The sequence below is a fragment of the Triticum dicoccoides genome, chromosome 3B, assembly GCF_002162155.2.
Source record: "Triticum dicoccoides isolate Atlit2015 ecotype Zavitan chromosome 3B, WEW_v2.0, whole genome shotgun sequence".
Lineage (NCBI taxonomy): Eukaryota > Viridiplantae > Streptophyta > Magnoliopsida > Poales > Poaceae > Triticum > Triticum dicoccoides.
Window position 1 is genome coordinate 320,432,558 of NC_041385.1, and position 26,533 is coordinate 320,459,090.

Below are 26,533 nucleotides of genomic sequence, written 5' to 3' on the forward strand. Positions count from 1 at the left end.
GGGCGGCGGCTGCGGCGAACGGCGGTGGCGGCGGTGCAAGGCGGCGGGGCGGGCAGCTTGCGGCGGTGGCGGCTCCGGCTTTGGGGCTTCATGGGGGCCCCGGGTCGGCTTTTAAAGGAGGGGGCGGCAGTGGCTTGCGGGAGGGGGCGCGGAGGCGTGATCCTCCCGGACTCGGGCGGCAGCGGCGATCGGGACTCCGGTCCTCCCGGAATCGGGCGGCGGCGGCGATCGGGACTCCGGTCCTGATCCAGTCGGGCGCGCGGGTGTTTTTTTATTAATAAATTCTGCCAAAAGTAAGAAAAATTCTAGAAAATAAAATAAAATTCTAAAAATGCCAAATAAATTTTCACCGTCTAAATAAAATATTTAGAACGAGATGAACATTTTCTTTGCCCTAAAATGCAGTTTTGAAAAACGTGCAATTTTTCTAAATTCAAATAAAATAGCCAAAACTCAGAAATAAAATCTTATTTGATTTTTTGTATTAAATCCTCAATATTCCTTTATTTTGGGAAAGTCATTTTATTCCCTCTCTCAGATTTTTATAATAGAAATAATTGAACATAAAATAAATAAAATCAAATGATCCTATTTTCAAAATTTGAGAAAAATCAAATATGAAAATGATGAAATCCCCAACTCTCTCCGTGGGTCCTTGAGTTGCTTAGAATTTCTGGATCAGGGAAAAAGCAATAAAATATGATATGCAATGATGATCTAATGTATAACATTCCAAATTGAAAATTTGGGATGTTACACAAATCTCATCTCCTTGCAATTTACATTATTTGCCATTTGCCTCTCATTTTCATCTCCCCCACTACAATAAAATTGTTATTTTATTCGCCCTCTTTTTCGTTTGGCTTTTTCTCGTTCTTGCAACTTTGCTTGCTGAAAATATATTGACATGGATTCTCATCCACTTGCTAATCTTTTTAATAGATCCAATCATGATGAATGAATTGCTGGTGAGTTGAGTGCACTAGATTATCTTTATGAAGTTTGCTTGAAATTCATGAATCTTAAAATTGTGATGAAGAAATTTATGAAGAGATTCATGATAGCTCCTTGAATGAAAAGAATGATTGCAATGTTTTACTATAATTTCTATTAATGTCAATTGTGCTAATAATATGAAAAACCACAAGCTTGGGGATGCTAATTTTGCTATGTCCACTACTTATTGCAATGATCATGATTGGGGCGATTCTTCTCATGATCTTAAAAAAAATTATTTAAGCCTCATTATGAATATGGTATTGATAATAATATTTGCAATAATATTGAAAGTGGTTTTGGAAGAGCATCAACTTTAGGTAAAAATGATCTTACATATTTGGACAGTGTTCAATCTTACGAATTTTTTGATGAAAGTGGGTTTAGAGAGGTCATGACTTTAGTTGATGTTAATCCCACTACCTTGGAAGATTATAAAACTTTTATGCATGTGGATCATGAAGACAAAATTTTATATGATATCTATATTGTTTAATTTGAATATGATCCTACATTTAATTATTGTGAGAGAGGAAAATATGGTTGTAGAAATTTCATGTTACTAATTTACCTCTCGTTATGTTGAGATTGCTATTGTTTCTTTCTTCTTCCTTGCATATGCTATATATTTCTTGTCTTGATAATTTGTTTGCTTATAAAATCCCTATGCATCGGAAGTATGTTAGACTTAAATGTGTTTGTCACATGTATTATGATGCTCTCTTTGTGTTCCAATCCTTGTCTTTCATGCGAGCATCATGAAATTATTATGCCTAGCTAGGGGCATAAAACGATAGCGTTGTTGGGAGGCAACCCAATAAATAATTTTTTTGTTTTCTCTTTCTATTCTTGAGTGTTTGCACAATTATGATGTTGTTATGATTGTGTTTTTATGTTTTAATGAGTGTTTAGGCCAAGCAAATCCTTTGGGATCATGTTGGGTGATAGTTGCTTTGATCTTGTTGAAAAATAGAATGTTTATGCGCCAGTTACAAAATTATTAAAAATCACAGAAGTGAAATAAAATTCTGATTTTTTTAGACAGGCTTGATATACAAATTTCCCACGTTGTCCTAATTTTTCAGAATTTTTGGAGTTACAGAAGTATTCAAATTTTCAGATTGCTACACATTGTTCGTTTTTGACAGATTCTATTTTCTTTGCATTGTGTGCTTATTTTGATGAATCTATGGTTTGTATTGGAGCCATGGTAAAGTTGGGATACAGTAGATATAATGCAAAAATAATATATGAGTGGGCTTGCAACAATGCTTAGAGTAGTGATTTCCTTTGTTATACTAACGGATCTCATGAAGGTTTTGTTGATTTTGTGTGATTGAAGTTTTCAAGTATTGGGTGAGATCACGATGGAGAAGGAATAAGGAGTAAGAAGAGCCGAAGCTTGGGGATGCCAACGGCACCCCAAGTTAATATCCAATAAGGAACAAGCAACTAAGCTTGGGGATGCCCCGAGTGGCGTCCCCTCTTCCTTTTAACGACCATCGGTATTTTACTTGGAGCTATATTTTTATTCGTCACATATCATGAGTTTTTCTTGGAGCGTCTTGTATTATATGAGTCTTTGCTTGTTTTGATTTTTTGTTTTGTGCCAAGTATCATTGTTGAACACACCTATTTGGGAGAGCCAGAATTATGCTATGATTTGTTAGAATTGCTCTATGTGTTTCACTTAATTTTTTCAAGCTATCGAAGTGCTCTAGTGCTTCACTTATATCTTTTTGAGCACGGTGTGCTTTATTATTTTTGAAGCAATGCTCCCATGCTTCACTTAGAGTAATTTGAGAGTTAGCAATTTTTTTAAGAAAAATTCACTCATGCTTCACTTATATTGTTTTGAGAGAAGAAAAAAATGTATGCTCATGTTTTTCACTTAGATTTGTTTGAGCTATCAAAAGTAGCATATGAAATTAGTCCCAAAGTGACAGATATTCAAGAGGAATATAATGAAAACTTTCATGAAGATCATTGGACAAAATAAACTTGAGTCTTTGCAATAGTTTTGAGATATGATGATGGTGATATGTGAGTCATGTTGATGAATAATTATGGTTTAGTATGAATATTGATGTTAAGGTTTGTGATTCCCTATGCAAGCACGAAAGTCAATATTTATGCAATGAAATTACATCCTACTTGTGGTGCATTATTCAGTGTTAGTTATGCCTAATGCTCTCCTATGTGATTTTTCGTTTCTTGGTTGGATGCTTCTCGATCTTTTGCTAGCCTTCACTTGTACTAAGTATGTGTACTACTTGTGCATCCAAAATCCTTAGACCCAGTTTTGCCACATGAGTCCATTATACCTATCTATATGCGGTATTTCAGTGCCATTCAAAGCAAACTATGTGCCACCTCTAATTTTCAAAATAAATTTCCTTTTTGTGTGCTCGTACCGCTCATGAAATGGTAGGGGGTGGCTGATATCTTTTCATGCTAGATGTGTTATTCTCAAGATGAGTGTTTATTCACTTGTCATAGCACGAGAGTACGGCAAAGGTATTAGGGATGCCTAGTCCCGAAATGAAAAATGAATTTACTTTATGTTGTCAAATAATAAATTCCTTGGTAAGTGTTGGTTTGGATGGCACCTGTGGAATGTGAAAGTATGGTGGAAAAATGAATAAACTTTATTTTCCATTTGGGAACCTGATGACCCACAAGTATAGAGGATCTATTGTAGTCCTTTCGATAAGTAAGAGTGTCGAATCTACGAGGAGCCTAAAGGAAATGACAAGTGGTTTTCGGTAAGGTATTCTCTAGAAGCACTGAAATTATCGGTAACATATAGTTTTGTGATAGGGTAATTCGTAACAGGTAACAAGTAATAAAAGTAAACAAGGTGCAGCTAGGTAGCCCAATCCTTCTTTTTTTTGCAAAGGACAAGCCTGGACAAACTGTTATATAAAGCAAAGCGCTCCCGAGGACACATGGGAATTATCGTCAAGCTAGTTTTCATCATGCTCATATGATTCGTGTTCGTTACTTTGATAATTTGATATGTGGGTGGACCGGTGCCTGGGTACTGCACTTCCTTGGACAAGCATCCCACTTATGATTAACCCCTCTCACAAGGATCCGCAACTACAAAAGAAGAATTAAGGTAAATCTAACCATAACATGAAGCATATGGATCCAATCAGCCCCTTATGAAGCAACACATAAACTATGGTTTAAGCTTCTGTCACTCTAGCAACCCATCATCTACTTATTACTTCCCAATGCCTTCCCCTAGGCCCAAATCATGGTGAAGTGTCATGTAGTTGACATTCACATAACACCACTAGAGGATAGACAGTAGACATCTCATCAAAATATTGAATGAATAGCAAATTCACATGATTACTTATAACAAGACTTATCCCATGTCCTCAGTAACAAATGTAACAACTCACAAAGCATATTCATGGTCATAATTAGAGAGGTATTGAATAGCATTAAGGATCTGAACATATGATCTTCCACCGAATAAACCAACTAGCATCAACTACAAGGAGTAATCAACACTACTAGCAACCCACATGTACCAATTTGAGGTTTTGAGACAAAGATCGGATACAAGAGATGAACTAGGGTTTGATGGATATTGACCCCCTCTCGATGATATGATCGATGGTTATGACGATGGTGGTGATTTCCCCCTCCCGGAGGGATGTTTCCCCGGCAGAACAGCTCCGCCGGAGCCCTAGATTGGTCCTGCTCAGGTTCCACCTCGAGAGGGCGGCGCTTTGTCCCGAAAGCTTCCTTATGGTTTTTTTCCATGAAAAAGACACCATATAGCAGAAGATGGATAGCGGGGGCTTGCCAGGTGGCCCACGAGGCAGGGGGTCGTGCCCAGGGGGTAGGGCACGCCCTCCACCCTCGTGGCTGGTGGGTGGCCCCCTCCGGTGCTTTCTTCGCCCAATATTTTTAATGTATTCCAAAACTGATTTCCGTGGAGTTTCAGGACTTTTGGAGTTGTGCAGAATAGGTCTCTAATATTTGCTCCTTTTCCAGTCCAGAATTCCAGGTGCCGGCATTCCCCCTCTTCATGTAAATCTTATAAAATAAGAGACAAAAGCCATAAGTATTGTGATATAATGTGTAGTAATAGCCCATAATGCAATAAATATTGATACAAAAGCATGATGCAAAATCGACATATCAACCCCCCCAAGCTTAGACCTCGGTTGTCCTCAAGCGAAAGACGATATCGAAAAATATGTCCACATGTTTAGACATAGAGGTGTCGATAAAATAAAATACGGACATGAGGGCATCATGATCATCTTTAGATCAGCAACATATATTTTCATATGATTTCTTATGATCAAGTAACAATCTATTAACAAAGTAAAGTATGAATCAGAAACTTCCTTGAAAACTAACAAACTATGATCTCAGTCATTGAAGCAATTGCAATTTATCATAACATTGGTAAGAGTCAATATAAGAGCTTTTTAGCAAGTCCACATACTCAACTATCATTTAGTCTTTTACAATTGCTAACATTCACGTGATACTTATGGGTACAAAGTTTCAATCGGACACAAAGAAAGATAGTGGCTTATAGTTTTGCCTCCCAATCTTTTACCTCAAGTGTAATGTCAGCAATAATACTTTATGAAAACCTACATCCAAGTGGATATATATACCAGGACCCTTCAAACACATAGAACTTGCCAAAGGATAAAGTGTAAAAAGGAAAGGTGAAGATCACCATGACTCTTGTATAAGGGTAGAAGGTAAAAATAAAACATAGGCCCTTCATAGAGGGAAGCAGAGGTTGGCATGCGCTTTTATGGTTGGCATATGCGTTCTATTCCTACATGAATAGATCATGTCTACATCATGTCAGTGTTCTTATTGCATTACTTCGTTTCTTCATGAACTTAATACACTAGATGCATGCTGGATAGTGGTGGATGTGTGGAGTAATAGTAAGAGATGCATGCAGGAGTCGGTCTACTAATCTTGGAAGTGATGCCTATATAATGATCATTGCCATAATTGTTTGAAGTTCTATATATTGCCAACAGTAATTTGTTTACCGACCGTATGCTATTTTTCTCGAGAGAAGCCACTAGTGAAATCTACGGGCCCCGGCTCTATTCTTTATCATATTTAACTTCGAGATCTATTTATATTCGCTTTTATTTCCAGATCTATTATTCCAAAAACCCAAAATAACCTTGCTGCACTTTTCCTTTGTTTATTTTATTTTGCTTTCTTGCGAGATCTATTTATCCAATGTACTACAAAACAAATCTATCTTTTAGCCAGGAGGGATTGACAACCCCTCTTACGCATCGGGTTGCAAGTACTTGTTTTTTGTGTGTGTTCATTGGTTCTCCTACTGGCTTGAAAACCTTGGTCTCATCACTGAGGGAAATACCTACCGTAGCTGTGTTGCATCATCCCTTCCTCTTTGGAGAAATACCGACGTAGTTCAAGCCGCATTAGCTCACGCACACACACACACACACCTACCACCTATCTTCCTGTTTGGGCATGTACACCTAGTTGATCCCTCAAGGTATTAGGATTGTATCTCTCTCGTCCGGTCGCTCTTCGACACACACCTATGTCACTCTACTATACATTAAATGTAACCAAGACTTTCATCTATCTTTTTAAACATACATTCATCTTTCTCTCCGGCCCTCTCTAGATCGGTCGTTCCCCGGACACACCCTAGTCCTGTTTCAATCGATACATAGTGAGATGGTACACGACCGACGCGCACACACATAAGCCCACATCTCTCAACCCCACACGATCATTTTTATCATAGAAACACACCAAACCTTTATCTCCTTGCATGACACGCGCTAGATCTATTAACATTTATCGGTCTCGTCAAGATGTGTCGGGGCATGAACTAAATGGGATGTTAAAATTAAGACGGGAGGCAACATGTAGTGGAGGCAACGCGAAACTGTAAATGAACCGTTTGTCTATATGCATGTTCGAAAAATTATAACATTGGAAATACAGGCATGGTCTAGGACCACATGCGAATAACACTCGACGACATGTTAAAATGAGGATGCAGGAGGATGGACTCGACCGGAGGGCGGCATGATCGATGGAGAAGAGGGTTGTAGAGGAATGAGAAATAAGCAAATCCACGTATGATTATACTTGGACGGCTCAAATAAACATTAAGTTGTCTCGTTTTCCCTTTTATCTTGGTCACAGAGTAAGATAACTAGGGACTACAATAGTTACTACTGCCAGAACATTGTATATGTTGGACCCCTAAATGCGGGCACGGATCGGGCACACCTCAATTATTCCTTCAAACAGTTGAACACCTAAATTAGAACACCATCCGTCTACTTAATCAAGTGTTATGATTCACGAGTTGAAAAGGAAAAGAGGGTGGTACTGTACCCAAAACCACCACACTTGGGGCTAGGGTAACAAGTTGGTATTGTACCACATTTGAACCAGGGCACAAAAACCACCTGTTCTGCGGCCAATGCGTAATGAGCACCGACGCTCAAATTTGGCCGGGAAAACATGGAAATTGACATGTGGGCCCACCTATCAGGATGGCGTGGCACAGACTAGTCCAATGGAGGAGTTGGCCCACGACCTCCTTGCCACCGGCAACCGTTCATCTAGGTCCTAGGGGCCAGCAACATGGTGGAGCTCCCACACCGCCTCTAGACATGGTGACCGTGGTGAGAGACACGTTCATCGTCCCTAGACATGCTCGGCTTCAGGGTGCCAAGGGTGGTGCTACCACTGTGGCACGACCAATAGATAACACCTGGCTTGTCGAGGATGCACGGGGCACCGAAGTGCGCGCGCGCCGCGACACATCCGCGGAGTGTTCTGGCATGGCCAACTGCATCCCCAGGACCTTAGACAATGTCGAGTCGTCTTTCTTTTTCAATGACAAGTGGGATCACATCTGAGAAAAGGGCATCTCCAACATTGCCATGCCCGCAGCTGACTAGCCTAGCCTATAAAAAACCCTCGTCCCTCGCGCCATCACGCGCGTGCATTACCAGCCAGCGCCAGCTGCCCGCATTCATGTCGTCTGTCCGTATGCCGTCATTTAGCAGGCTCGCTGCCCGAGGAACCAAGTCGAGCGACTTATTGACACACCCGTATGCTTGGCCTCACTGAAATGCGCTACTTAAAGAAGTAGTGCCCAGCTAAACTCCACACCATAGTGCATCCTCCTACCTGGCACCACATCCACCATGACCGCGAGGGGGAACGCTCTATGGGAGAGCTTGTCTTCAGGGATGAAGCTCAAAGCTGCCGCCCTCTCTAAACTCGCTTCTCGGAATGCAATACAGGCGTAGCCAGACGCGACAACACAAGCGGTGGCCGCGCTGGCGGCTGATGATGAGAGCACTGCTAGCCATACATCCTACTTGCCACTGTCCAACGTTCGGTGGCGCATGTGGGAGGTGAAGAAACAGACCATCCATGTCCATCATCATCGACCTCACGTCTACCGCCACCATCGAGGTCAGGGACTCCTTCGAGGATGAGTAGGGCATGTGAGGCAGCAGGGCATGGTGTGCCAAATCGTCAGTCTGTTGATAACCCACAAGTGTAGGGGATCATTTGTAGCCTTCTTCTATAAGTAAGAGTGTCAAACCCAACAAGGAGCTCAAGGCAGAACAAATATTCCCTCAAGTTCGATCGACCACCAATACAACTCTACGCACACTTGACATTTGCTTTACCTAAAACAAGTATGAAACTATTTTGCAAGAATAAAACTATGAGTACTTTGCGAGAATAAAATGCAAGGTAATAAAAGTGGATAGCTTTTGTCAACAAGAAAGTCATTTGTCCCTACGCAATCAATAACAAGTACCGATAATCATTCTTCCAATTTTATATCAGGGAGAGGCATGAGCTAACATACTTTCTCTACTTGGATCATATGCACTTATGATTGGACCCCTAACAAGCATCCGCGACTACTAAAGATCATTAAGGTCATGAAACCCAACCATAGCATTAAGTATCAAGTCCTTTTACTCCCATACGCCATGACCAACTTATCTGCGTTTAGGCTGTTGTCACCCCCGCAACATCGCCAATACGAAAACCATGAACATAGTGCAACACCCTACAGTGGGCCCCCTCATGTTTGCGCAAGACGGAGGGCACTGTAGGACAACATCATAAATAAAATATACAATCATACCAACCAAGATCACGATTAACCCATAGGACAAAACGGATCTACTCAAACTTCATAGGATAAATATAGATCATTGGGAAATAATATATGGAGTTGAGCACCATGCTTAAGTAGAGATTACAGCAAGGAGAAGGGGTGTTGCACTGCTGCATAGAGGGGGAGAGAGTTGGTGTTGACGGTAGCAAGATTGTTGGTGTAGATCGTCGTCACGATCCTTGCCCCAGCGGCACTCCGGCGCCACCGGGAGAGAGGTGGAAAGAGCCCCCCTCCTTGTTCTTCCTACTTGGCCTCCCCCCTAGATGGGAGGAGAGTTCCCCTCTGATCCATGGCCTCCATGGCAGCGGAGGGGCGGGAGCCCCTCCGAGATTGGATATCCCTCTCTGTTCTCTTCTGTTTCTCGCTCCCCATATCTGGCCCTTCACGGTTTCTTAAATTCCCGGAGATCCGTAACTCTGATTGTGATGAACCTTTTACATGATTTTTTCCATAAATTATATTTCTTGTGCCATAAGAAGGGAAACCGACGTCCGAGGAGGGCACAAGACACCAGGGTGCACCTGGGTCCCGTGGCGCTTCCTGGTGGGTTGTGGGCTCTTTGGGCCCCCATTTGCGTTGATTCCACCTCCTAAAAATCACATATATTCCAAAATAATTCTCCGTAAATTTTTATCGCGTTTGGACTTCGTTTGATATGGATTTTCTGTCATACAAAAAACATGCAAAAAACAAGAACTAGCATTGTGCACTGGATCAATAGGTTTGTCCAATAAATCATATAAATAGTTGCCAAAAGTATGTGAAAGTTTAATAATATTGGCATGAAACAATCAAAAATTATAGATACGACGAAGACGTATCAGCATCCCCAAGCTTAATTCCTGCTCGTCGTCGAGTAGGTAAATGATAAAAAAGATAATTTTTGATGTGGAATGCTACCTAGCATAAATTTGATCATATATCTAATCATGGCATGAATATTCAGACATAAGTGATTCAAAGCAATAGTCTATAATTTGACATAAAGACATCAATACTCAGGCATCCCAAAAAACAATCTTGTCTTTTATAATATCAACGCTAAAGAAAGCCATCCCTACAAAATCATATAGTCTTGTCATGCCATGTCTTCTTAACACAAAGTATTTATCATGCACAACCCCGATGTCAAGCCGAGCAATTGGTTCAAACTTTTTAACGCGCTTGAGCTTTTTCAACCCTCACACAATACATGAGCGCAAGCCATGGATATAACACTATGGGGTGGAATAGAATATGATGATAGGGGTAAATATAGAGAAGACAAAAAGTAAGAAAGTCTCACATCGACGCGGCTAACCAATGGGCTATGGAAATTCCCATCAGTTGATATCAACGTGAGGAATAGGGATTGCCATGCAACGAATGCACTAAGAGCTATAAGCGTACGAAAGCTCAATATGAAAACTTAGTGGGTGTGTGTCGGTGTACTAGAGTAGGGGTACCCTAGTATCCCGAACTTGTGCACGGGCAGTTGCAGTGCCCTGCGGCAAGGCTTGCTGGGTGACCGCCAAGGTCCTCCGTGGTTCCTTTGGAGCCATTCAAGAACAAAGTATTCAAGCCAAGGAGACAAGGCCCCGGCAAGAGGAGCTTGCCGGGAAGGCCAACCAAGGCATCTCAAGGAACTTGCCGCGACGCGCCATGCGTCCCGGCAAGGCCCGGTGAGCGACAAACTTCCGGGCGCGGCAAGACAACGGACGCGGCAAGGCGCTTGCCGCGGCAGGCAACCACTCTGTACCCGCGCTCCAGCACATCCACCAACGTGTCGCCCTGGGGGCCTTTCCAGGCGCGCGTGGCGAGAGGCTGTGCAGCCAGCGGTGCGCGGTGGCATGCGACGCTGACAAGATTGCCATCGTGGCGAGCGGTGGTGTCCCTGACGGTCCCTTTTTGCACTGTTTGGGCGACGTAGACGGGCATTTAATGCCTTTGTCCCCTACCGTCAGGGTTAGGTAGGATACGCTGTACAGGTAGTTGTACCAACCGCAACTTCTTTTCCATTTTTGCCCTTGTCTACGTTGCCACCTGTCGGTGACCCCTTGAGCATATAAAAGGAGGCCCATGCGCAACATAGAAAGGGGTTCGGTTCGAAGCCAGAAAACACTCACGCTCGGTCTCGTGTGTACTGTAGCACTCAGCGCACCCGAGCAAGAACTCAATATAATCAGACAAGCAGCAGTAGGAGTATTATCTCTCCGGAGAGCTCCGAAGCTGGGTAAACTGCTCGTGTGCTTCACCTCGATCCGCTCTTCGTGCGATCTCCGCCACCCGCCGAACCGAAAGGGGCTCGGTCCGCTGGTCCCCATAGGTGTTCGTGGATCAGTTTCCCCGATATCTTTGGCGCGCCAGGTAGGGGTACCCGTTTGGAGCCAGTTCCGAAGCGGTAGCCGGGAGTACCCTCGTGCGCGGATGCGCTCGCGTCTCCGTCGACCAGAAGAGGTAGTAGTACTCCCTCAGCTCCTTCGCGCCAAGATGAGGGGGGAAGATGGCCCGCTCCTTCCGCAGCGCCGCGACCGATTTCACGCCCTTCCCCTTGTCGGCTTTCGGAGCCATGGCGAAGGTGGTGGGGGAGATCGGCGGTGTTGGTGGTGCTGGTGGCAATGGGGGGCGGAGCGCTGCTCTCTTTCAGCTTCGGGAAGAAGGGGGGAGCGGCGGAGATTTGTGAAGTTGGAGTAGCAACCAGTAGGATGGGCGAACTGCCCCTGTTTCCCCTGCTTATAAAGAGGGAGGGGGCGGACATTTCGTCCTTCCGAATAAAGAAACCACCCACGATCTCTCCCACGATGCCGCATTCAACGCGTGCCGTTGGGGGAGGGCGCGGTGGATACGGAGTAAGATACGGCGTGACCCAGGCCGCGCGTACCCGTGCCCTGTTTTGGGCCTGGCCCAACAGCGCTCGACACCGTGTGTGGCCCAGGCCCGGGGGCTCCTGTCGGTGTACTAGAGTAGGGGTACCCTAGTATCCCGAACTTGTGCACGGGCAGTTGCAGCGCCCTACCGCAAGGCTTGTCGGGTGACCGCCAAGGTGCTCCGTGGTTCCTTTGGAGCCATTCAAGAACAAAGTATTCAAGCCAAGGAGACAAGGCCCCGGCAAGAGGAGCTTGCCGGGAAGGCCAACCACGGCATCTCATGGAACTTGCCGCGACGCGCCATGCGTCCCGGCAAGGCCCGGTGAGCAACAAACTTCCGGGCACGGCAAGACAATGGCCGCGGCAAGGCGCTTGCCGCGGCAGGCAACCACTCTGTACCCGCGCTCCAGCACATCCACCAACGTGTCGCCCTGGGGGCCTTTCCAGGCACGCGTGGCGAGAGGCTGTGCAGCTAGCGGTGCGCGGTGGCATGCGACGCTGACAAGATTGCCATCGTGGCGAGCGGTGGCGTCCCTGACGGTCCCTTTTTGCACTGTTTGGGCGACGTAGACGGGCATTTAATGCCTTTGTCCTTGTACAGGTATTTAATGCGGTGCCGTCAGGGTTAGGTAGGATACACTGTACAGGTAGTTGTACCAACCGCAACTTCTTTTCCATTTTTTCCCTTGTCTACGTTGCCACCTGTCGGTGACCCCTTGAGCATATAAAAGGAGGCCCATGCGCAACGTAGAAAGGGGTTCGGTTCGAAGCCAGAAAACACTCACGCTCGGTCTCGTGTGTACTGTAGCACTCAGCGCACCCGAGCAAGAACTCAATATAATCAGACAAGCAGCAGTAGGAGTATTATTTCTCCGGAGAGCTCCGAAGCTGGGTAAACTGTTCGTGTGCTTCGCCTCGATCCGCTCTTCGTGCGATCTCCGCCCCCCGCCGAACCGAAAGGGGCTCGGTCCGCCGGTCCCCATAGGTGTTCGTGGATCAGTTTCCCCGACAGTGTGCATCTAATCCTATAATGAAAAATTCCCACTAGTATATGAAAGTGACAACATAGGAGACTCTCCATATAAAAAACATGGTGCTACTTTGAAGCACAAGTGTGGTAAAGGATACTAACAATGCCCCTTCTCTCTCTTTTTTTTCTTTTTTTTCTTTTTTCTTTTTTTTATTTTTTTCTTTTTCTTTTTCTTTTTATTTTTTTATTTTTTTCTTTCTTTTTTCTTTTTTCTCTCTCATTGTTCAGAGTCTCATCCCAACTTGTGGGGGAATCATAGTCTCCATCATCCTTTCCTCACTTGGGCATAGCTCTAAAAATGAATAATGATTATCATCACACTTCTATTTACTTATAACTCAAAAGAAATAAAAATTACAACTCGATACCTATAACAAAGTATGACTCTATACAAATGCCTCTGGCAGTGTACCAGGAGGTGAAATGATCTAGCGTAACATGTATGAAAATTGATGAACGGTGGTTGGGCCACAAATACTATGTCAACTATATGATCATGCAAAGTAATATGACAATGAATGCTCAAGTCATCAAAAAAGAAGCGGTGGAAGTTGCATGGCAATATTCTCAGAATGGCTATGGAAAGGCCATAATAGGTAGGTGTGGTGGCTGTTTTGAGGAAGATATAATAAGGCTTATGTGTGATAGAGTGTATCATATCATGGGGTTTGGATGCACAGGCGAAGTTTGCACCATGTCTCGAGGTGAGAAAGGGGAATGCACGGTACCGTAGAGGCTAGCAAATTGCAGAAAGGTAAGAGTCCGTATATCCCATGGACTCACATTAGTCATAAAGAACTCATATACTTATTGAAAAAGTTTATTAGCCCTCGAAGCAAAGTACTACTACGCATGCCCTAGGGGGATAGATTGGTAGGAAAAGACCATCGCTTGTCCCCGACCGCCACTCATAAGGAAGACAATCAATAATAAATCATGCTCCAAATTCATAGCATAATGAGTGACTATATGTGCATGCTTAGAGAATCACAAACCTTAACACAAATATTCTTACTAACCACAACCTTTTACTAGTACCTCCCATATATTACCATCTTTATATTGCAAAACTATTGCAAGGAACCAAATATATCATATTCAGTGATCCATAAGTTTTATGTAGGATTTTCTGACTAACCATGCAATTGTCCAATTCTTGTTGACTCTCTAAATAGGTATAAGTGAAGCAAATGAGCATTCTACAAATAACGGTTTTCCATGTGAAGAGAAACATGCAATCCAAACTTCAAATAATATAAGTGAAGCACATGAAGCATTCTATAAAGCCATACTAATAAGATATAAGTGAAGTGCAATGAGCATTCTATAAATTCACCATGGACTATCTCATACCAGCATAGTTCATAAAAGAAAAATCAAAACTAAATGCAAAAGACGCTCTAGGATTTGCACATATCACATGAATGAAACAAAGACGAAAACATACTGATACTTGTTGAAGAAAGATGGGATGACTTCCGGGGCATCCCCAAGCTTAGGCGCTTGAGTCTCCTTGGATATTTACTTGGGGTAACTTGGGAATCCCCAAGCTTGAGCTCTTGCCTCTCCTCCTTCTCCTCATATCGAGATCAACGCGATCTTTGATCACTTCATCCACATAAAACTCAACAGAAAGTTTGGTAAGATCTGTTAGTATAATAAAGAAAATCGCTACTCTAAGTACTGTTGCAAACCAATTCATGTTTTGTTTTTGCATTTTAGCTACTGTAATATAAATTTTCCATGGCTCATACTACCGATAAAAATCGATAGTTTCATCAAAACAAGCAAAACAATGCATCAAAAACAGAATCTGTCTTAAACACAACAGTCTGTAGCAATCTGAACATCTATCATACTTCTGGTACTCCAAAAATTCTGCACAATTGGGAAAAAATAAACAATTTTTATAGCAAGAGTGTGCAAAAACTTTAAGAAACGTTTGATGTTCCAATAAAAAATGAAAATTCACGCGTTACAACCAAAGTTCTGTTCCTGCACCGCACATACCAACAAGCAATCTAATCATCCTAAAGGCAAATGTTAGCAAATTATTTTTATAATACAATGGATTTGTACAAGGGGATAATTATTTATGTGAGAATATTCATGAAAAATTCTACAGGCAAATGTTGGCAAATTGTTTCCATGAGCATGAACACAAGTGTTCAAGGTCGACACTCACATCTCCAATGCATAACTTTCAATCGCTTCTTTTTGTCAAATTTTTTTAAGTTCCCCTCTATTTTTTTTGCTTTTAAACTTTATAAAAGCACTCAACAGAAATAAGTGACTCTCTAAAACTTCCTGGTTGTCTCCCTGGCAGCGCATTCTTTAAAGCCATTAAGCTAGGCATAAAGTGCTCAAGTAATGGATCCAGCCAGATCCCAAGGTATATCAAAGCCAATTTTAATTAACAATGATTTAGCATTTATTAGTCAGCACAAAGCAACATATATCATGCAATGAGGAATTCTAACTCTCTTCCTATGCATCGGTATGTCATACAAGAAGTATTCATGCACATCAAGTAAAGGCCAACACATAGCATAAGCAGTTTATTGCAATTTCATCGTGTTGGAAACATAAAGAGGTGGAGATGTAGTTACTCTCTCATAATAATTGCAAGTAGAGGTAGCAAGCACATGCATATTACATTCATCAAAATCATCATGTGCAACAGTAAAGCGCAACACATCTATATAATCCTTAATAAGAACAAACTTCTCTGATATAGTGTAGTTTGGAGAATTCAAAAAGATAATAGGACTATCATGTGTGGGTGCAATAGAAACAATTACATGTTTCACATAAGTAACAATAGCAAGTTCATCTCCAATAGCATAATTCATATTGGCATCTTGGCCACAAGAATAGCAAGCATCAGCAAAAAGGGTTATCAAAAGGATCAATGGGATCATAGCAATTATCATAGCATTCATCCTTCGGTAAGAACGAAGAGAAATTAAACAATGTATGAGTTGAATAGTTACTCTCATTAGAAGGTGTGAACGGGTAGCTAATCCACTTTTCCTCCTTTTGTTCTTCGCTCTCCTCATCATGATTTTCATCCAATGAGCTCACAGTTTCATTAATTTCTTTTTCCATAGACTCCTACAAAATGTTAGTCTTTTCTTGGACAGCGGAGAGATTCTCAACAAACGCATTAATATCGGAATTGTATTTATAATTATCGTAGCAATATTTCAGGGTAGCAAAATTTTCAGGTCTATAAACTGAATCATCAAAATCTTCAAACTTTCCAAACAAAGATTCAAGTTCATAAGCACCCTTAAAAGCAACAAATTCTTCTATTCGTTCCATATCATAATAATAATATCTACCATTGGCATAAGAAGCCAAGGTTTCATTATCATTAAATGTGCACGAAAAGGGAAGTTGTGTAGCACTCATCCTAGAGCAACAAGTAAAATCATTTCTCAAGCATGAATCCCGAGCATACCAATGAAACATATAAATTTGATCCCATAAAAGTTTCCCTTTTTGTGTCAGGCGATAATCCCTAAATTATTCACATTGATCCAACGTTACTCCCATTATATAGTTGAATGGGGTTTTCTCAGGATTATCAAAGTAGTGCATAATATATTTCACATAACAATCATCGAGGGTTTTAGGAGGTTCCCCATCTCCATGAGTAGCATGTACAACTAATTTTTTTGGTGTTTCGTGTTCCATATTCATAACTAAAATAGGGAACAACTTAGAACAGGAAATAAAAACTACTTAGTGATAAAGCAAACAAGCACACACAAGAATATACACCCCACGCTATTGCTCCCCGGCAACGGCGATAGAAAAAGGTCTTGATAACCCACAAGTGTAGGGGATCATTTGTAGCCTTCTTTTATAAGTAAGAGTGTCAAACCCAACGAGGAGCTAAAGGCAGAACAAATATTCCCTCAAGTTCTATCAATCACCGATACAACTCTACGCACACTTGACGTTTGCTTTACCTAAAACAAGTATGAAACTATTGTGCAAGAATAAAACTACGAGTACTTTGCAAGAATAAAACTAAGAATAAAATTCAAGGTAGTAAAAGTAGATAGCTTTTGTCAAAAATAAAGTCATTTGTCCCTAGGAAATCGATAACAAGTACCGGTAATCATTCTTGCAATTTTATATGAGGGAAAGGCATGAGCTAACATACTTTCTCTACTTGGATCATATGCACTTATGATTGGACCCCTAGCAAGGATTGGCAACTACTAAAGATCATTAAGGTCATGAAACCAAACCATAGCATTAAGTATCAAGTCCTCTTTACTCCCATACGCCATGACCCACTTATCCGCGTTTAGGCTACTATCACCCCCGCAACACCGACAATAAGCAAACCATGAACACATTACAACACCCTACAGCGGGGGCCTACCATGGTTGTGCGAGACAGAGGGCACTGTAGGACAGCACCATAAATAAAATATACAATCATACCAACCAAGATCACGATTAACCCATAGGACAAAATAGATCTACTCAAACATCATAGGATAACCATAGATCATTGGGAAATAATATATAGAGCTAAGCACCATGTTTAAGTAGAGATTACATTGGGGAGAAGGGGTGTTACACCACTGCATAGAGGGGGAGAGAGTTGGTGTTGATGGTAGCAAGATTGTTGATGTAGATCGCCGTCATGATCCTTGCCCTGGCGGCACTCCGGCACCACCAGGAGAGAGGGGGAAAGAGCCCCCTCCTTCTTCTTCCTCCTTGGCCTCCTACCTAGATGGGAGGAGAGTTCCCCCTCTGGTCCATGGCCTCCATGGCGACGGAGTGGCGGGAACCCCCTCCGGGATTGGATTTCCCTCTCTGTTCTCTTCTGTTTCGCGCTCCCCAGATCTGGCCCTTCACGATTTCTTAAATTCCTGTAGATCTATAACTCGGATTGCACTGAAATTTTACACGATTTTTTTTCATAAATTATCTTTCTTGCGCCAGAAGAAGGGCTCCAACCGGCATTCGAGGAGCGCACAATACACCGGGGCACGCCTGGGGCCTGTGGCGCGCCCTGGTGGGTTGTGGGCTCTGTGGGCCCCCGTTTGCGTTGATTCCACCTCCTAAAAATCACATATATTCCTAAACAATTCTCCATAAATTTTTATCGCGTTTGGACTTCATTTGATATGGATTTTCTTTGATACAAAAAACATGCAAAAAACAAGAACTAGCACTAGGCACTAGATCAATAGTTTAGTCCAATGAATCATGTAAAAGTTGCCAAAAGTATGGGAAACTTGTATAATATTGGAATGAAACAATCAAAATTTATAGAAACGACAGAGACGTATCATTTGTCTCCCATGTTCTACACTTCCTCGCCGGGAACTGCACCTTCACTTCACGGGGCCAGAACCTCGCCGCCGTTCCTGGAGATGGCAGATGGAGGACGTCGTCACCGATGCGGAAGTACAAAGGAAAGTGGATGTCGGTCGCCGCCGTAGCATAGATTTAGGGTCGGGTTTCTTTTCTTTTTCTCTCCCATAAAAGTTTGAAATGTAATGAAAATCTGCCATGTTTGCATGAATCTCGTCCGGTGTATATCAACTTTCACAATAATAGTAAGATATATTGTATCAAAATATATTGAATGATGAGTCTAACTGTATTTGCTTGGTATTGTAGTTGTCGTTGTTTTTGTGTGTATAAGCTTGGTCTAAGTTTAGAAGGTTTGACCCGAGACAAAGCGAACATGCAAAGTAAATAAACACATAGGGTCTACATACGCAATTTATCTTAGGAACTCCTATAGTACGTCCACTACACATTCACGCATTTCACATCTTTGTCTCGCTATACCTATCAAACCAACTAAGCCTTGTCCTAACAAAAGTCCTAAAAAACAACTAAGCCAACCTCCCAGCATATCACGCGGGAAAAGACCCGACCGTGCCGTTTTAGTAGGGATTACTGGATTACTAGTAGTATCACTGGATCGCGTGAAGCACCAAGTTAAAAAGGAAAAAGGCGGTACGCTCACAACACGCTTGTCGCGATCGCATTGCACCACTCACATGGTCAGTCCTTCATGCTGCTAACCCAAATGGAATGCCCTTCAGCTTGCCTCTTCACTGACATAGGACCACATTTGGAGAAACCGACCATGCGCCAAACTCCCCCGCCTGCCGTGTGAAAATTCCCCCCCAAATCCCAAATTCAACTGCCCTTTGGACAACTAGCCAATAATATTTCCCAACCCCCCCTCCACCCTAGTCCCCTCCACTCCATTCGCTCCCATAAAGCCGCCCTCCGTGCCGCACCTATACGTCAGTGCCACTATTCATCAAAGGGACGAACAGTGATCCTCTTGCTCCCACCGCACACTCTCATGGACTACCGTCCTCCAGCCGTGCCGCCACCGCTGGCGACGTTCTTGTGGAGACACACGGCGGTCAACTTCTCCCATGGTATGTGCATTCTAGACTGAGGCCCCGTGCATGTCAGAGTAGTGATACGTCTCCAATGTGTCTAAAATTTATGAAGTATTCATGTCATGTTTACAACAATTTTATATGGTTTTGGTATGGTTTGGATGGAACTAACCCAGACTGATGTTTTTTTCAGCAGAACTACCGTGGTGTTGTTTTCTGTTCAGAACTAAAAGTTCTCCAAATGCAACGAAACTTTTTGACAATTTTTCTGGAACAGAAGAGGCACTAGAAGCTTTGTGGGAGGGCCAGAAGAGCCACCAGGAGGGCACAAGACAGCTGGGCGCGCCCAGGTGGTTGTGCTCACCTTGAGGCCCATCTTCGCGTGAATCCATCGCTGAAAAATCATATAAACACAGAAACCCCCAGGAATAATCCTAGATCAGAAATTCCACCGCCACAAGGCTCTGTAGCCACGAAAAACCAGTCTAGACCCTGTTCCGGCACCCTGCCGGAGGGGGAAATCATCACCGGTGGCCATCTTCATCATCCCGGTGACCACCATGATTAGGAGGGAGTAGTCCACCCTCGGGGCTGGGGGTTTGTACCAGTAGCTATGTGTTTAATCTCTCTCTCTCTCTCGTGTTCTTGAGATGTCATGATCTTGATGTATCACAGGCATTGGTAATATAGTTTGATGATATGGTGTTTTCCCCTCGCTATCTTGTTGTGATGAATTGAGTTCCCTTTGAGATTTCATTTTTATCGTATTAAATACTTTTATGGATTTGAGAACACTTGATGTATGTCTCGCTATGAATACCCTGGTGACAATGGGGTATCATATTGATTCACTTGATATGTGTTTCGGCACTCAACTCGCGGATTCCAGAGGTGACATTGGGTTAATCTATGCATAGGGATTGATGCATGTTCTCATCTTTGTTTCTCTAGTAGAAATCTTAGGGCACTCTTTGAGGTTCTTTGTGTTGGATTGAGTATTATGAATCTGAAATTGTTTGATGCATATCATATAATCAACTCATGGATACTCGCGGTGACACTGGAGTATCTAGGTGACATTAGAGTTGGTTGATGTGTATCATATGGTGTTATTTTAGTATGAACTCTTGGTTAGATCGATTGAAAAGAATAGCTTGGTGTTATTTTAGTACGAACTCTAGGATAGATTAATCGGAAAGAATAGCTTTGAGGTGATTTCGTACCCTACAAACAATTTCTTCTTATGTTCTCCGCTAGGTAGGAACTTTGGAGTGATTCTTCATCGCACTTTGAGGGATGGTTATATGATCCAATTATATTAGCACTGTTGAGAGATTGCACTAGTGAAAGTATGGACCCTAGGCCTCATTTTCAAGCATTGCAACACCGTTTGTGCTCCGTTTTATCAATTGCTACCTTGCTGTTTTTTGTTACTATTACAAAAATCAATATCTACTATCATTACAACACTTGTATCACCATCTCTTTGCCAAACTAGTGCACCTATAAAATTTCCCATTGTATTTTGTGTGTTGGGGACACAAGAGAATTTTTTTATTAGGGATAATTGGGTTTATAACCTTAGTTGTTCCCCCCTCGTCGGGATTGACCCTAGTTTCTGAAAACACATGGTCTTGCCCAACCCACTTTGGCGTCTTGTGCTTTTGCCCTTTGACCGTTTGACTGTCACTTTGAAAACTTCATAACTAATTCATACTAAATCAGAAAAATGCAAAAAAGATATTGATAGAGGGGAAGGTGTCCCGTCTTTCGATGAGATGGTGGCTATCGTTTTGGGTGGAGTAGACTTAGACGATACGACTACGAATGTGCGAGGATGTCGCACCTTAGCAATTGCTATACCAACTCCGAGAGGTTATTCACCATGCCGGAGCACGACCAACCTGACCACGAGGGTCTATTTCCTGCAAGAAAACGAAGAACAAGCAAGAAACAGAGATTGCAATCTGGATATTGCAAATATAAGAGGAAAGCTTTAGTGATGAACGTGGGGTTCTGTGACGTTGTTGTTTGGTCGTTGAACACAAACAAAGTACTTGAAGTTGCAGCTATGTCGAAATTTAATCTAAACAAAACCCAAAGTCTAAACGATGCCCTAAGGGATGTATATATGGAGGAAGAGGGGTCCGAAATCAACCCTATCTCTTGTTTTCCCACAGAAACGGACTCTAAAAACAACCTATACTTATGTATTTTGAAATTACATGGGCCTGGCCCAATAATGAGGTGATGAAGCACCTATAATAGCCTCTAGACGAAATTTGTGAAGTGGCATCTTTTATATTTCATCCAAGCCTTCATGCATTCATTACGGTGGCTTCATATTCCTGAATTCATCACTTGAAACTAAGTTCTTGTTCCCCTTGTGCATGCCATCATCTCCATGCTTGTTCTTGCTCCAATGTTCATCCTTCTCCAAGCTAGGCCCTTCATTTATAAACAAAACAAATGTATCCAATTTAGGCAGCTTCATATTCTCATGAACATTAGAATCATTACCAAGAAAAGAAAGTACTTGGTAATTTAATTGGCGTGCGCAGGCTCTAGTAATTGGTCCATTATGCATAGTGGCAGGGGTTGTGGGTGTAACAATGGTATTGATGTCCTTATCATCCTCCCATTCTTGAAATGAAGTCGTCTCGACGGAGGCTCATCTTCCTCTCCCAAATAAGGCTTGAAATCTGCAATGTTAAAAGTGGGACTAGCCCCAAAATCTGCAGGCAGCTCAAGTTTATATGCATTATCATTTATTTTCTCTAACACCTTAAAAGGACCATCAGCATGTGGCATTAGCTTTGGTTTGCGCAAATCAGGAAAACTATCCTTACGCAAATGTAACCAAACAAGATCTCTAGGTGCAAACACAACATGTTTGCTACCCTTATCTCCAGCAAGTTTATAATTAGCATTCATACGCTCAATGTTTTCCTTAGTTAACTCATGCATTTTTGAAATCAATTCAGCATGTTGTTTGGCATCAAAATTAACCTTCTCCCAAGATTGAAGAGGCAACAAATCAATGGGTGCGTGAGGAAGGAAACCATACACAATCTCAAAAGGGCACATCTTAGTAATAGAATGCAATTAACGATTATAAGCAAATTCAATATGAGGCAAGCATTCTTCCCACATTTTCTAATTATTCTTCAAAATAGCCCTAAGCATAGTAGACAATGTTCTATTGACTACTTCAGTTTGTCCATTACTTTGGGGGTGACAAGTAGTACTAAACAACAGTTTAGTCCCCAACTTGGCCCATAAAAATCTCCAAAAGTGGCTAAGAAATGTAGTACCAGGATCTGAAAACAACAGTATTTGGCACACCATGCAAGTGAATAATTTCACGAAAGAACAAATCAACAACATTAACAACATCATCACTTTTATGACATGGTATAAAGTGTGCCATTTTCAAGAATTTATCCAAGACAACAAATATGCTATCCCTCCCCTTCTTTATTCGAGGTAAACCTAAAATAAAATCCATAGATATATACTCCCAAGGAACAGTAGGTACAGGCAAAGGCATATATAAACCATGAGGATTCAGTCATGACTTAGCTTTCTGACATGTAGTGCAGCGAGCAATAAAACGCTCAACATCCCATCTCATCTTTGGCCAAAAGAAATGTGTAACAAGTATGTCCTCCGTTTTCTTCACGCCAAAGTGTCCCATTAATCCTCCTGCATGTGCCTCCTGCAACAACAAAAGACAAACAGAGCTAGCTGGAATGCATAGCTTGTTAGCACGGAACACAAATCCATCATTAGCGACGAACCTGTTCCATGTTCTTCCTTCTTTACAATTCTGCAATACATCTTTAAATTAAGCATCATGCAAATATTGATCTTTGATGGTATCCAAACCAAATATTATGAAGTCAAGTTGTGAAAGCATAATACAACGACGAGACAATGCATCAGCAATAACATTTTCTATACCCTTCTTGTGTTTAATGACATACAGGAAAGTCTCAATAAATTCAACCCATTTACCATGTCTATGATTCAGTTTAGCTTGACTTTTAATATGTTTCAAAGATTCATGATCAGAATGTAACAAGTTCTTTGTGCCATAAATAGTGTTGCCATGTTTCTAAAGTCCGAGCAAGTGCATATAATTCTTTATCATAAGTAGAATAAGTCGGACTAGGCCCACTCAATTTTTTCAGAAAAGTATGCAACATGTTTGCCATCTTGTAATAACAAACCTCCTAATCCAATTCCACTAGCATCACATTCAAGCTCAAAAGTCCTATTAAAATCAGGGAGTTGGAGTAAAGGAGCATGCGTCAACTTATCTTTCAATACAATGAAGGCTTCTTCCTATGCGGTACCCTAAACAAATAGCACATCCTTCTTTGTAAGCTCATTGAGAGGTGCAACAATGGTGCTAAAATCTCTCACAAAACGCCTATAGAAACCAGCGAGTCCAGGAAAACTCCTCACTTGTGTGACCGTTTTGGGCTGCGGCCAACTCTCAATAGCTTCAATCTTGGCTTTATCAATTTCACTTCCTTATGGAGTAACAACATAGCCAAGAAAAGATACTCGTTCTGTGCAAAAGGTGCACTTACCAAGGTTACCAAACAAACGTGCATCACGTAGAGCAATAAAAACAACAAGTAAATTTTCCAAATGTTTTTCCAAAGATTTGCTATAAATCAGTATATCATCAAAATAGAGTACCAGAAATCGTCCAATGGAAGCACGTAAAACTTCATTCATTAGTCTGATGAAAGTACCAGTTGCATTAGTTTACCCAAAAGGCATGACTAAACACTCATATAATCCAAACTTAGTTTTAAATGTTGTTTTCCGTTCATCTCCCAGTTTCATATGAATTTGATGGAATCCACTATGCAAATCAACTTTGGAGAATATTGTAGAGCCACCAAATTCATTAAGCATATCATCTAGCCTAGGAATAGGATGACGATAACAAATAGTAATATTATTAATGCCTCTACAATCAACACACATAAGTGATGTACCATCCTTTTTCGGCACTAGAATAATAGGAACAGCACAAGGACTAAGGGATTCGCGTATATAACCTTTGTCGAGCAGCTCCTGTACCTGACACATAATATCCTTTGTCTCCTCTGGATTGGTACGGTATGGTGCATGGTTGGGTAGCGATGCACTGGGAATTAACTCAATTTGATGCTCAATCCCTTGAATAGGTGGTAATCCCGGTGGCACGTCTTGTGGAAAGAATTTAGTTAACTCCTGCAAAATGTTAGTGACAGCAGGAGGCAAAGAGGAAGGTACGTCCTCGAATGAAAATAATGCCTCTTTGCACACAAAAGCATAGCAAACAGATTTGCTGAAATCTAGCTCATCAATACCAGATTTGGTGGCAAGTAAACATGCACTTTTTAATTTACTTTCAGAAGCAACACTAGATGGTTTATTAGGCTTCATTTATTTCTCAAATTCTTTCGCCACAATATGATTTTCGCACTTTTTTCTCCTATTTTGCTTTATTAGCTCTATTAATATCATCTTTCAAAATGGAATCAGGAGTCATAGGAAGCAAAGTAATATGTTTATCCTTATGAACAAGAGTATACTGATTGTCTCTACCATGGTGTACAGATTTTTTATCAAATTGCCATGGTCGACCAAGTAATAAGGAACAAGCTTGCATGGGTACCATATCACAATCAACATAATCAGCATATGTATAGATACTAAAATGCACATGAATAGTACGTGTTACCTTAACCTTATTGTTGTTGTTGAACCATTGGATGTAGTAAGGATGTGGATGTGGTCTTGTGGTGAGAGATAGCTTCTCCACCATCTCCCTACTATCCAAGTTGTTGCAGCTCCCTCCATCTATGAGACGCGAACAAAACTTTCCTTCACAACTCCCTTTGTAAGGAACAAATTATGCCTCTGATTTTGCCCAGCTTGTCTGATCTTCACACTCAAAACACGTTGAGAAACTAAACTTGCATACCTGTCAGTGTCTTCAGCAGTCATGTATTGTCTCTCATGTTCAGAATCATCTCCCATGTGATCTTCACTTGTAATAAGAGCCAAAGTCTCATCATCATAGTCACTAGCGGACTCATACCCAGCATCCTCAGTAGCAATCATCACACACTGAGATTTGCATTCTCTCGCATAATGACCTCTTCCCTTACAACGACGACAAATAATATCACTTGTATGCCCTATTGATTCCATGGAAGAAGAAGAGCTCTGTCCAGGCCCGACAGGTGTGCTCTTGGCAGATAGTGGTGGTTGTGCCTGCTTTCTTGTATCACGGCTGGAGGTAGCAACTGATGAGGTGCTGGTGTAGTGGAAGTAGAGGATGCACACGGTGTCCATGATGAAGATCGGCCTGCAAAGAAGTTAGTTCGCACCAATGCATGTTGATCCTGCACTTCACGTTCAGCTTTACAAGCAAGATGGAATAATCGAGTGATATTATTATACTCCTTATACTCCAAAATGGTCTGAAACTCTTTATTTAATCCACCCATAAAACATGCAAGCTTAGCTTCATTATCCTCAACAATACCACATCTAATCATACCAGTTTGCAATTCCTGATAATATTCCTCTACATAATTTACTCCTTGTCTTAAACGCTGCAGTGTTTCAAGCAATTCACGTTGATAATTTGGTGGAACCCAACGAGTACACATGGAGTTTTCAAAGCAGCCCAAGTAACTGGAATAGGATATAATCTACAATGTTCAGACGACCAAATAGAAGCAAAGCTAATGAATTCACATACAGCAGCAGCAACACGTCTATCCTCAGGATATTGTAAGCATGTGAAACATTGTTTAGTTTCTAACTCCCAAGTAAGATAGACATCAGGAATGTATCGACCCTCAAATGGTGGAATATTCAATTCCAGTTTTGGAACATGGTCATAATCTCGTACCTGAGCTGGTAGTGCAGCCCTACCATTGCGATTATATGCATGTGAACGACCTGGTGTTGGTGGTTTCACGTAGTTTTGATTTTGATCAACCTCATCCTCGTAATTGCCCGCATGATCTTCATC